This window comes from Haliotis cracherodii, unplaced genomic scaffold (genome assembly GCF_022045235.1).
Source record: "Haliotis cracherodii isolate W230 unplaced genomic scaffold, xgHalCrac1.p SCAF_15, whole genome shotgun sequence".
Lineage (NCBI taxonomy): Eukaryota > Metazoa > Mollusca > Gastropoda > Lepetellida > Haliotidae > Haliotis > Haliotis cracherodii.
The window spans coordinates 1,463,915-1,478,158 of NW_027266270.1; the positions used below are offsets into that span (position 1 = coordinate 1,463,915).

Below are 14,244 nucleotides of genomic sequence, written 5' to 3' on the forward strand. Positions count from 1 at the left end.
TAAACCCAATCGAACATTTATGGGATGCACTGGACCAACAACTGCGACCACGTCAGTAACAACCACAGAACCTCCAACAGTTGGCACAAAGACTACAGGAAGCGTGGAAGAACATCCCCCATGCCACAGTTCAGACACTTATTGCTTCCATGGGACGCCAGTCAGTTGTTGTATAGCAGTGTATTATGTTGTCAACGCGTATGTTGACGGGGAAATTAGCTCAGATTGAAGACGAAGAATACGTTGAGTCCAAACTTCTTCAGTCGGCAATAAAACAAACAAATACAATTACTAATAGAAATATGTCGAGCGGAGATTCCAACTCAACTACCACAAGTGTAGTCCAGCAAGCAGGCGTATCCTACTCGCGGCTGTACATACAGGTGCTGTCGGAATACCAGACTGACTAACAGTCAAGATGTAAACATATATATACACTATTGGACAACAATAGACAGACAAAGAGACAATGGCGTTGCCCTGGACATGGGATTTATGGATGTGATTATAGACACGGCCCCGGGGAAAATGGGTTAAGGCTATAAATGTTATAATGTGAAATGCTGTGTTAAGGCAATGGTACAACTGACCGCTGTTACGCATGGATTACATCATGTTAAATAGTCCAGATTTCCTAAACGATATGTTTAAACACTGTACAAAAGGGATGTTGTTCAGAAGCTACAATTCTTTAACATTGCGTTGTCCAGAGTGCTGTTAAGTCACTATGTGAGAATATTGTTGAACAATGATTGTAACTGTGTTACAAGGATTTGTGTCGAGACTCTGTAGATGCTCGTGGCATTGTGATTTGACAGTGATTAGTTATCAGGAATGTAGTACTGTTTAATGTAAGCGGTTTTGAGGAAGTTACTTTATTTAGATGCTGTTGTAATGTGTAAACTTCCGGTATACCGTGGCCTGAGGTAAAGTATAGAAACACGTGGAATATTCTTGTTGTGAGGGCTCTGTGCAGAACTTCCCAGGAGCTAGTTGGACGGTATATACTGTGGGACAACGGCGTGCCTGTCTCATCTTTCACTTTCCATTACATCAACACCCCAGCTTTCCTGTCCAGATCAGTTTTCACCCCAGATTTTGAACAATCGATATATAAATTAGACTTCTAAAATGACTTTTTCGGGTTTTTTTTGCAGAGTATGCAATAGTTATGTACATTAATCAATCTTGATAATTCATAGAGGATCTCACCCGAGTGTATTCAGAAATCAACACTCTAGAGTAAAAGCTGAAAACTCCGGTTCCGACCATTTCAGTTCGTAATAGTAAGTGAGTGAGTTGGGTTTAACGCCGCTTTTAACAGTATTCCAGTTATATCACGGCCAGTCAGCTTAATGTGGGAGGAAAGCCCGAAGTGATGCAGGTCTCAGACGTTTACCACTTCGGTGAAACCCACGAGCACGGGTATGGTGCTGACAAACCTAGAAACATAATCGGGGCGAACCACGATTCGAACCCACAATCATTGGTTTCTGGCGTGCCTAAGGGACGCAACTCTGCACAGCGAATCGCGGCGCCTTAGACGACTGGGCCACCCGTGCCCCCTCAGTTCGTAATAAGCAGTGTCTAGTTTGTGAAAAGGAGAGCTCTCACGGTTGAGGAATACCCGGTAGTGACTGAAATTATGTCTAATCTAATAGAAAGATTTTATAGGAGTTATTACAGAGCCTGTTCCTAGGGGTAAATGACGGTGATATCCATTGTCTATTTATGAAAGATTGCTAACAAGTGCTATTTTCAGCAACTACAGATTAAAAATTAGAGGCATCATCGAAACCACAGATTTCTGTATTTGTGACAGCAATGTGTCCAATGTTTATCGAGTTCGAATTTAAGGTAGGAACAGGACTGGCAGACTTGCAGCTCTCTATGAGGGTGCAAAATTATTACTCATCATTACCCCTTGTGTAAGCAAACCTTTCGCGGGAAAATTTACGTAAGAATGTTATCATGTGAAAGGTTTAGAAGTTCTATGGTCCGCTTTTAATGCAATCTCATAAAAATCAAATCTCAGTACTCGCCTGAGGTACACAAAGATCTGAGGACATCCCATTACGATCTCGTCAGAACGAACTTTCATCCGACCAATCAAAGTGAGGCTTACCAGATCAGGAAAGTGACAGTTGGAATGTGTTTTCTATTTATACAACCTCGCAAATGTCAACAAGGAGTATTCCCAACGACAGTTAAGGGGTGTACGTATGATTTTGTCAAAAACATTGTGTATTTCTCGCTTCAATGGGAAAATAATTGAATGGAAGAAACTTTGTGGGAAGTACTGCCATACAATCTACATTATCTATTAGGCATTACAGAATGTGCTTTTACCCCGTTTTCAAATTTTGAATCGAGAAATTTGTCAAAACATCTTTCAAAGCATAGACTGGATAAGAAGTCACCAGCCAGCTTGAAACTAGTTCCTGATGCCCTGAAAAAGCTGCTTTCTCAGTGGCTAATGTCGACTTCTTGTTAGTCATATCATTGGTCTGTCAAAGTTTGCTGAATGTCGTTCTGACGTCACCTGCTATGGGATGTCCTCAGATCTTTGCTCAGCGCAGATACCGTAAAATAAATATTTTAATACATACAATAATTTATGGTCGCTGCTTATCGATAGCGAGAACTAAGATCTGATTTTAATGGGATGTTGTAAAGTTTGTCAGCTTGATCCAGAGGAGTACCATTTTGCTTTAATTTGTGAATGTTACATGGTTTCGATGCTGAAATACACAGCACGAGGGTTCTGATATAATTGGTTTCCAACTAAAAGAGAGTATAAATATATAATATCATCTACAAATGTAGTCACTGTATATCCCCTTAGCTGTGTACATTGTTAAAGGTATGAATGTTAGACACAGTATCTTGTGATACTCCGTCACTACATTATTACGTTTGTAATATGGGCCAATGACAAGAAACTAAACAACTGACAAAGTCTATCTGGTGATGAATCATAAAACTCATGAAATAAACATCCTTATTGTGTAAAATGCAAACTACTTCTGTTCGACAAATGAGTATTTGTTCATATTCATAACACCGCGTGTTGATGAAGTTCTGTCCACCATTCCTCTGGTATACTGCATCATAACTATATACAAGTACCTGTTCCAAATAACTGAACACATCTTCCTGAAGCCTCGTCCACAGTTGTTCAATAACGACGGATAGGTTTAAATGGTCATATCCACGCCAGTACCTTTTCCTGCAGCTCTGTCCACCAGTCGTCATCGCCGTCGGTATCCAGCTCCAGGGCTGTGCCCTGATCCAGGAGTTGACCCATCACCGGCGGCAGGGGATTCCCCTTCTCCAATGCATCCGAGGTGTAGAGAAGAAGGACTCGCTTAGGCATCAGCGTTGTGGTGGAGTACAGGGCAGACGACAGAGCAAAGAAACACCATTCATCTTGAAGGAACTTTTCAGTGACAAATATCACTGACTTCCAGCTGTTGTTGATGCCCTTTACAATCTCCTCTGCAGTTGACACACCCACATCAAAGTTTCGGTCGGGGATGCACATGCGTAGTTGTCGCTTGTTTTCCATTTCCTGTCTGAAAGTGGTGAATATCCAGGACAATAGGTCTTGATGCTCAGATGAGGCATAGTAAAGGAACATATCAAACTGGAAATGCTTCCGGTCAGGCTTATCAAACGGCAGACCAAACATCCTCAGGACGAAGAGCTTCCACAGCATGCCATACCTGTTAGCAAGCACCACAAACAGGATGACAATCCACAAAGCAAAGAATGCAGAAACAACTGTTGGCAGCCATATTCTGCTGTAACATGCACGCCAGAGGGTATTGTAGTGAGTCCAGTCTAGCATCAACGGACCCAGCTTGCCTGTTTCATCTATACATCTGTACATCTGCACGTCATCGAAGACGACATCCGTCACCATCATCCATTCCATGAATTGAACACTGTTGCAACCACATGCTAAGGTATTACCAGTCAACGACACACGTAAATGAGGAGACACCCGCTGTAGGTCATCTAAAATCTGTTTCGTGCGGGACTGAAACTGACTGATCAAGTTATGGGACAAGTCAAGATGCTGAAGGCGGGTCAAACCTTGGACTGAATGCGGGACGTCAGTAAGCCCTGTGTTGGAGAGATTCAGACGTGTCACACTGCTCAGGTTGGTGAAAATGTTTTCATACAAATATGATTGTATATTTCCAGATAAATCCAGATATGTCAGCTTTGTCAAAGGTTGAAATAGGTTTTCAGTGTTCGATCTTGTCAGATCCAATTGACAGTCTTTTAATTGTAAAATTTCCAGATTTGGCAGACTATGAAACATGTCGGGGGGAATGTACCCCTGATTGGTACCCGAGAGATCCAGAGATTTCAGCGTGGCTGCTCCGTAAAGACGAGTTCCTTCAAAAAATCCCGAATCTGCAGCTACTAATTCAGTAAAGTTTGGGTTGTGAGATATAACGTGAATTGAACTGTAAGAAGCGTTCAGACGACCGTAGGTGTATATACCAGATATGTTTAACGAACGGATTGAAAAAGGCAGAGGAATCCCCAGTGAAGGTTTCGACCTTATGTTAACGGGTAGCTTGATGATGTCTCTGGGCTGTCTATTTATTCTTGGGTTACCGTGATAAGAAACTACAGGACATGATACATCCACAACTTCCATTTCTTGAAAAAATAGTAGTTTTACAGCCACAAATATCTCCCCTAACATCATATTTCCAGCCACATTTATGTATTTCAAACACTTTCTAAATAAACATGTATCACAGATAGCTTCAGCTTCGATGATGACAATTCTATTTTGACTCAGGTCAATCTTTTCTACACATATGTGATTTAAATATGCCATCATGCCTTTTGTGAGAACAAGTGTTTCGTTGTTTTCTAGCCTAGACATACTATTCTCGCCAATGCCTAGCCCTACAGCAGAGAAGGTGATAAGCGACATGGTCTTCCCAACAAGGCCATAGAGCGACCTCAAGGCTGGTTTCAGACCAACAGACCTCGCCTTCTCTATGGATAAGACGCTGCGGTGCTGGAGGTCTCCCCAGGTATCAGCTTCGAGGATTGACAGATGACAACCAGTGATATATAGCCTCCTAAATGGCGTATCCTTAAAGGCGTGAAACGTGTCATTCCTGAGTGCAGTGAGTTTACAAGCTCTTGTGTTAAAGTACAGACATTCAAGATGTCTGAGTTTAGTGAATCCTCTTCCGAAGATAGGCTCAGGGGGAGAGGCTAGCCACAATTCTTTTAAATTCACCAAATCTGCAAGTGCTTCATCTGGGAATGAGATATTTTCTGTTGGTCTGAGGTCATCCTGCAACTTGAGCTTGAGGAGTTTGATGAGGTGCCTGAAGACCCCAGCGCTCTAGGCTGATGGTGGTAGGCTGTTGTAACTGAGAGATAACTCTAGCAGTGAAGACAGACCCTGGAAACTGTTGACTTCTAGGACATGAATCCCACTCGATTCAAGCAGTAACCTTTCAACATTTGCTAAACCAATAATAGAATTGTTTTTCAGGGTAGTAATGTTATTGTGGCTGAGGTCGAGATCTGTAGTGTTCCTGGGAAGATTATTTGGGACTTTCTTCAAATTTCGGTTTCTGCAGTCCACATGCGTCCCATGTTTACGGTAGAAGACGTGACAGGGGATTGAGGTGAGGGACTCAGTGATGACCAACACTGATGCTACAGCTGTCAGCAGAACCTTCATCATTGGTCTTGAAGTACAACCAGTCCCGTTACAGTAGTATTGGCTGCATGGCACACCTGTGAACATGGAACATAGTGAGTGAGTGAGTGAGTGAGTGAGTGAGTTGGGTTTATTGCCGCTTTTAACAGTATTCCAGTTATATCACGGCCAGTCAGCTTAATGTGGGAGGAAAGCCTGAAGTGATGCAGGTCTCAGCCGTCTAGCACTTCGGTGAAACCCACGAGCATGGGTATGGTGCTGACAAACCTAGAAAATTAATTGGGGCGAACCGGGATTTGAACCCACAATCATAGATTTCTGGCTTGCCTAAAGGACACAACTCTGTACAGCGAATCGCGGCGCCTTAGACGACTGGGCCACCCACATAGAACATAGAAAACAGTCACAATATTGATGATGATGGGTGTGGTAGCGCCTGTGCTGTTGTGTTGTGTTGTTGTGTTGTTGTGTCTGATAATGGTTTATTGTACACATGATATACTGAAGGATCCTGAAATGGCATGATGACAGAGTGTAACGTGGCTTGGCGTGCTGCATCTTGGTGTCACGTGACGTGGATGTAGGTTGACGTGGTTTGACGTAGTTCTATGGGGCGGCGAGGCAATGTGGATGAGAGGGGCGACGTTTAGCGGGGTGATGCGACTGAGGATGGGGCGTGATTGTGTTGAGAAGATTTTTTTAACACATTTGGCTTAACTAGATGGCAATTCATTCTACAGCTTTTAAAATAATTTCAACTGAAAAGTGATTAAAATTCTTTACCAACGTCACTTCTATCACATATATTACATTTTGTAACATGGCTCCAGTGACCCACTTCAGCCTATAACAAGATGTTCTGAACTGAATTACTGCGAATCATTGTCTTTTACATAATTTATCAAAATATTGTTCAGATAAGTTCGGATTTAAATATTCTCTTCGTTACGGCTTTTGATGATTCCGTAACCATTTGAGATGACCATAGTTGTATATTACTGATCGGTTGGTTTGTTGTTTAACGCCGCACTCAGCTATATTCCAGCTATATGACGGCGGTCTGTAAATAATCGAGTCTGGACCAGACAATCCAGTGATTAATATCATGAGCATCGATCCACGCAATAGGGATCGATGACCGTACGGCAAGCATGGGTTGCTGAAGACCTATTCTACCCCGGATCTTCACGGGCCCTAAATGTCTGTGTATCGGTACGTGGCAGAACAGACATCCTGTTCAGAAAATGGAAGACGATCAGTATGCAGAATCTAAAACAGGATTTGGGGAGTGCATTGACTGGACACAAAGACAAGTCTATTATTGAGTGAGTGAGTGAGTGAGTGAGTATGGTTTTACGCCGCTTTTAGGAATATTTCAGCAACATCACAGCAGGGGGGACACCAGAAATGGGCTTCACTCAATGTACCTATGTCGGGAATCGAACCCGGGTCTTCAGCGTGACGAGCAAACGCTTTAACCACTAGGCTACCCGACCGCCCCTTGTCTGTCAGTGAATGTGTTTATTTGTATAACAGTGTAGTGAAGAATGTTGTTGACAAACATGCTCCAATAACAACGAGCACTGTCACGTCAACTCCAGAAGCTGGGTGGTAGGATGACACGATGCACAAAGAAATACAAAAACGACGGATACTTGAAAGACTGATGAGGAAAACCGACTAGTCATTCACAAACAACCGCATGGTACACGGAAAACTCGTGTAACAGGGTTGATTGAACTTACCAGGAACTGGTACACAGATGAGTTCAACACTGCATCACAGTGTGAAAGGTATTAATGGAGTTTCAAATAAGCTCCTTTTCAAGAAAAGCGATATAGATGTTACCAGCTTATGAATCTCTACAGGCACTAGCTAACACTTACAGATACTTCTTTGACACAATATCAGAAATCGGACAGTTTAGATCGTGGTCATTTGTAGACTCAGTAGTTTTGACAGTACAAATGAGACTGAAGTACGGAAAAAGATCGAGCATGGACCAGGCAAATCTTATGCCCTTAACCCAATGCCGTCCTCTAGTATTTATTTTAATCCACAACACACAGTTTCCTATCGCATTGAGATGTGGCTTGCTTCACAAGATGCCGTTTCGCTTCAGAGGCCTTTGAGATATATATGTTCCAGCGTAACAGTGTGGTGGCTACAGGTGTGAGTGCTCGCTGGGGTATACACTTGGCCAACATAGCTTCGGACAATGATAATACCAAGTAGTTGTTAATAGCATTCAATAGTTCTTCAAGACATCTGTGGGTTGACCCCATGAAAAACGAGACCTGGGACTCTAAAGCCCTGACGAAAATGTTTACAACCGCTCCTTTGCCCAGGTTAATAAGGTCGTATAAAGGTCGTTAAGTCAACAATAGTTAAGTGAAAGGATATTAACAACATAAACACATCACCTGCTATGTCACCCGGAATGAAAGCTGAGCGTGTGATTCGCACCCTCAAGACCAGTATACCATGTGCAGATATTTCACAAACAAGCAAACGTATCATCACCTGGATTACTACATTATCTGCTTAAAGGGGGTAGTCACAGGCCACACTGAATGAAAGAACGCCATCCGACATCAACGGACTATATAAATATTAACATTAAAACAGAAACATGAATGGATCTGACGAATGACAGGGAGTTGATCCTACCTGGACGTCCTGGCGGAAAGGAGAACAAGGATGCGGCGTTGATGGTTACGTAGATGCAGCCGAGACTGACGGCCTAATGGAGTAACCCCAGGTAAAATAGACTCCTTTCAAACGTTTTACTGTTATATATACATCTGAAATGAATACTCACAATGTTTCCTGGGGCGTGTAGCCGCTTGAGTTAATATTTGTCCAATTACCTGAAGGAGTCTTGTATTTGTGTTCACAAGCTTGCTTGTTGTCTATCGCAGCACCCGGTAGAACTTCAGCTCTATCACCACAGGGGTAGACTATATTGCTGCAGATATATCTCATCATTTTAACTATATTTCAGGAATTAATTCTAGGCTTTTGATTGGCTGATTGGGAACACTGCACTCTCCTACCCAGAGTTCCTTGTCACCAGACAGTTAGCAGACAGGCAGATTATTTTGTTAACATCTCACCCATAAAAAACATGCGGTTTTATCTTTAATTTTACAGGCAGATTATTTTGTTCCTTTACGGGTTTGAAAACACTAATATAATTGAACGTGTACATCTAACATTTCTAAAGTTTGCGGGGTGGTCGGGTAGCCTAGTGATTAAAACGTTCGATCGTCACGCCGAAGACCCGAGTTCGATTCCCGACCTGGGTACAATGTATAAAGCCATTTCTGGTTTTCCCCGCCGTGATAGTGCTGAAATATTGCGTAAAGCGGCGTAAAAACTCACTCACTCTAAAGCTTGCAGCAGGTCTGAGAATGTCGACACCCAACTACAGTCAAGTCCCGTTAATCCGACATCGATGGTTGCATAGGATTATGTCGGATTAACGGGTATGCCGGGTAAACGAAATTTACTAGTATCAACGTTCGTGATCGAAAATCGGACAACTACACGATAGATAAGGATTCAAACACGTAATTAAAAAATATGGAATTGAATGGAATGGAAGTCGCAACTTTGAAACTGGTACCCAAAGCTTAAGAAAGCTGATTTCTAAGTGGCTAACGTCGACTTCCTGTTGGTCATTTCATTGGTAGGTCATAGTTCGCGAAAGGTTGTTCTGACGTGACCTGTAATGGAATGTCCTCGTCGATAACGAGAACTTGTATCTGATTTTTTTATAAGATTGAGGTAATCTAAGCATGTGAAGTATCCTGTTTTCTTTATTTAAAGCATTAATTGTTTATTGTTAAGCAAGTCTCTGCAGCCGTTGTAATATGGGTTCACTCTCAGTCTGCCTACATCTCAGTCTATACACTGTAAATTAAAGTGTAGGTACAATGAGAACACCCCTATTTCAATAATAACAGTGGCCAGACTGTTAGACAAACAAGAAAGAATGTGTAATATATAATGTTATTTAATAGCAAAGACTTCGTGTTGAGAAATTGGGCCCAGATCTATCAATAGTTCACATCGTCATCTTAGTTCACAGTTCACATCTTCAGTTTCAACAGGTGGCTGGCAGCATCTAAGAAGTTCATTGAGGTCATTGCACAAGCTTCGCTTTCAGTGTCTGAAGACGTGAGTCTAAGTCTATGGTTTACGGTGAACCTGGCAGAGAACCGTCACGTATACAAAGAGACAAACGTGCTACAGCATACTGGTGCAAATTATCATGTCCTCATCCAAACCATACCATTGCCTCATTTGAACGTACACAGGGCTATTCTTATCCTTGGTTAAATTACAGCGGAGAGAACATGAGATGTTCCTTTGCATTTTCACATCTTTTTTCTAACGAATTGATAACTAGTGGTTCTAAATGTTTTTTGACCGGGTGCCTCCTAGCGGGTAGTGAGACCGGGTGTTTTTCAGAGAGCTCCGGGAAACAGTGAACATTACGAAGCTCGCCGATAAAGTTGGAGACTGAAAAGTCCTTTTCTACGTTGCAAACACCTGGAGCATACAATGGCGTGTGATTTAGGTATTACACTCTTCATAAAAAGAAACGCACATATAGTATGTAGTTCATTGAACCTGACTACACAAAAAATCCGGTATATAAATTGGATATATGTTATTGAAAAATGTTGGTGGCCTGATTTTCGGTAAACGGTGCAGTGTCTTAAACGGCATTGATTTCAGACTTGTTCAAAAATGCCATGGAGGAAAACAGTAAAGCAAAATGCAAGCGCAAGTTATGGTAACTCGTGGTCGTGACTATAAAAAGGCAAGCATAAGCCAATACTTTGCCATCCAATTGCCAACATTTTTCATGGTCGAAAATGCCGAGACTCAGCGCTGCCGATCGGAACATCGCCATAGGACGTATCCAAAGAGGGGAATCACAGTCTTCTGTTGCACGCCACTTCAACGTCCACCACAGCACCATTTGTCGCCTTTGGGATCGATACACACAGTTCAATTCCACTGCAGACCGTCCAAGAACCGGCCGACCAAGAGTTACCACCACTGAACAGGATCGCCACATCATACACCACGAGATCTGACTTGGTTGTGGTTCAGAGAAATTTCTTCAACCTCGTCTTCTTCCAATCATTGACCGCCAGAGGGAGCTGTTTCAACAGGACAACGCTCCACCGCACACAGCTCGTGTCACGGTAGACAACCTTCATAATGCCAATATCCACGCCTTGCCCTTGCCGTCGAGATCTCCAGATTTCAACCAAATCGATCGACGTGTACGTCAACGTCAGAACACGTCAGCCGTAGACACTTCCACAACTGGCCAACGCGTTACAAGCAGAATAGCGCAGAATTCCGCAGGACAGAATTCGTACACTTATCCAATCAGTGCCGAGGAGATGCAGAGCCGTGATTGCTGCCCGGGGTGGTCACACTAGATACTGAGTTCAGCGCCACATTGTGGCCTTATGTGACATGACAATGCCTTTGTACAACGAGCTCCAAAATTTCATAATTTCAAATCAAATTAAATATAATGACTTTATGAGGTTCAATAAATTTACTAAAAACCTACCTGTGCGTTTCTTTTTTTAAAGAGTGTACAGAGCTCGGACTGGTTGTTTTAACGCAACTTTCCTGTCGTTCATGCACGTGCCTGATGGACTAGGGCCGGTCTCAAGTTTTGTTTCTTTATATCGCTCCTGATGATACTTGTGAGGAACGACGTACAGAAACACCCGGGACCACACTAACGTCAGTCAACTGAGGCTGGTGATGTTTGTGTAGCAGAATTGTTTAAAGAACTAAGAGACATGAGGCAGGAAATGAAGCAAAACTTTAGAGACTTGTCTGGAAAACAATCTAAACTTGAAAATCACATGGCTGGATTATCGGAAAAAAAATCTTGATCTTAGGAAAACAGTGGATCTATTAAGTAACTGTCACCGGATATATTTAAAAGTTATTTTCATATTGCACGAGTCAGCTTTAGTTTAGTTGAGTTTACGTACGCTTCATCTTCACTCCAACTCCTGGTTGTCTTGCCAGCGGTCTCTCGTGCACATACCTGGGGTGTGACGTGGACACTTTCAAATGTCACTTTTTGTCACGCCACAGCCGAGGGAAGACCTTCTCGTTGATGACTGAACATCAATTCATAATGATCTTTTACAGAGGATAAATCCTTTTAAACCATCTTCACTGCGTCAGTCCACTCAATAACATCGTTGGCGAAGACCCGCGACATAAAAAAACTTGATAACATAAAAAATCGATCAGGATGAACAATCTTATTCTTCAGAAGATTCCAGAATCGCGTGACGAATCACCGGCAGAAACAGAAGACAAAGTCCGTGATGTGATACGGAACATCCCGGAGATAACCGATACTGTGGACATCGCCAGTGTGCGGCTCGATGGGTGCTGGTACGGTACTGATCACACTCAAAGACGTTAAAATGAAAGGTCATATCCTCAAATCAACTTCCAAACTCAGGTACATTGATGTGAACATGTCACAAGATTTTACTGAGGCGGTTCCTCAAGCCCGAAAGAAGTTAAAAGTCTTCATGGATAAAGCGAGGAACGACAATAAATTTGCTACTCTGCAGTTATAAGTTGCAAATTAAAATAAACTTACAGTCCAATTCACATTATGAATTGTTTGATAGGCATTACTTAGAAGTTGAGCGATGACAAGGTAGACACAATTTTATGGATAACAACTTCTTTAATACTGTAAAAAGCGACGTTTCGGTATAGATCCTTATACCGTTGTCAAGCAAGTCAAGCAAGTCTTGTTTGACAACGGTATAAGAATCTATACCGAAACGTCGCTTTTTACAGTATTAAAGGAGTTGTTATCCATAAAGTTGTATATATACCTTGAAATTCACATAATATCTCACAACCCAAGCTTTACGATCTCTTATTCCCAAGATATCTAGATAACTTTATTAGTAGCTGCAGATTCGTGATTTTTGGAAGGAACTTTAGGGAGCAGCCACGCTGAAATCTCTGGATCTCTCTGGTACCGATCAGAGGTACATTCCCCCCGACATGTTTCATAGTCTGCCAAATCTGGAAATTTTACAATTAGAAGACTGTCAATTGGATCTGACAAGATCGAACACTGAAAACCTATTTCAACCTTTGACAAAGCTGACATATCTGGATTTATCTGGAAATATACAATCATATTTGTATGAAAACATTTTCACCAACTTGAGCAGTGTGACACGTCTGAATCTCTCCAACACAGGGCTTACTGACGTCCCGCATTCAGTCCAAGGTTTAACCCGCCTTCAGCATCTTGACTTGTCCCATAACTTGATCAGTCAGTTTCAGTCCCGCACGAAACAGATTTTAGATGACCTACAGCGGGTGTCTCCTAATTTACGTGTGTCGTTGACTGGTAATACCTTAGCATGTGGTTGCAACAGTGTTGACTTCATGGAATGGATGATGATAATTAAAACAAATTCAAAATTGATAGAAAACAGCTGTTCGACTGAGCTGAGGTTAACTTGTGCTATGCCACGTAACGTTTATTGACTCGGAAAAAGATTGCGGCTATTTGCTTCGAAGCGGGGTATGAGGGATTATCCTGTCTCTCAGAAATCCACCTGCAGTCTGACTTGCTCGTGACGGGGTATACGGGATTTATTCTCCCGCTGAGAAATTTATTTCCCTCCAAGGCGGGATATATAGTATTTTGTCAAGAACACGTGGACCGATCAGATCTCCTCATTCTGACATGGGGGGGGGGGGGGGGGGGGGGGGGGGGGGGGGGAGAGGGGGAAGGGGAGGGGCTGTCCATGAGTCTGAAAATAAGTAACATCTCTTTGTATCCCGTGAACATGTGAAGATATTTTGGAATGAGTTGTCATTATATGTTAAAACATATTTGGATATAGATATTACTCTCTCGGACTTTTCAATATTGCTGGGAAATAATACCGGCTACGGTATTATTAATGTTTTGGCTGCTAAAAGATTTATCTACATTTCAAGAATTACAAAAGAATAAACTTCACCTAGATATCTTGTGAATTTTTAGGGATACTATACCAGTGGTAAATTATGTGTCCAGAAAAAAATAACAGTGTTGCAAAGTTCGAGAGAAAATGGTTAGCACAATTTCTACGAATGTAACAAAATACAATGTTTTGTTTGTTTGTTTGTTGTTTAACGCCGCGCGCGGTAATATTCCAGCTATATGACGACGGTCTGTAAATAATCGAGTCTGGACCAGACAATCCAGTGGTTGATGTCATGAGCATTGATCCACGCAACTGAGATACGATGACATGCATCAACCTACCCAGCGAGCCTGACCACCCGACCCCGTTATTCGCCTCTTACGAGAAGCATAGTTTGCTGGGGGTCAATTCTTCCGGGTGCATAACGACACGGGATATGTGGGGGGAGCTGGTGGTAAAGCGTTCGCTCATCACGCCTGTGGGTACAATGTCAGCCAATTTCTGGTGTCCCCCACTGTTAATATCGCA

At 42.4% G+C, this 14,244-nt stretch overlaps 1 pseudogene; it reads right to left on the minus strand.

Moving 5' to 3' along the window:
- Positions 1–2,933: 2,933 nt before the first annotated feature.
- LOC139461698 (toll-like receptor 4) lies at positions 2,934–5,731 on the minus strand (annotated as a pseudogene).
- Positions 5,732–14,244: the final 8,513 nt, after the last annotated feature.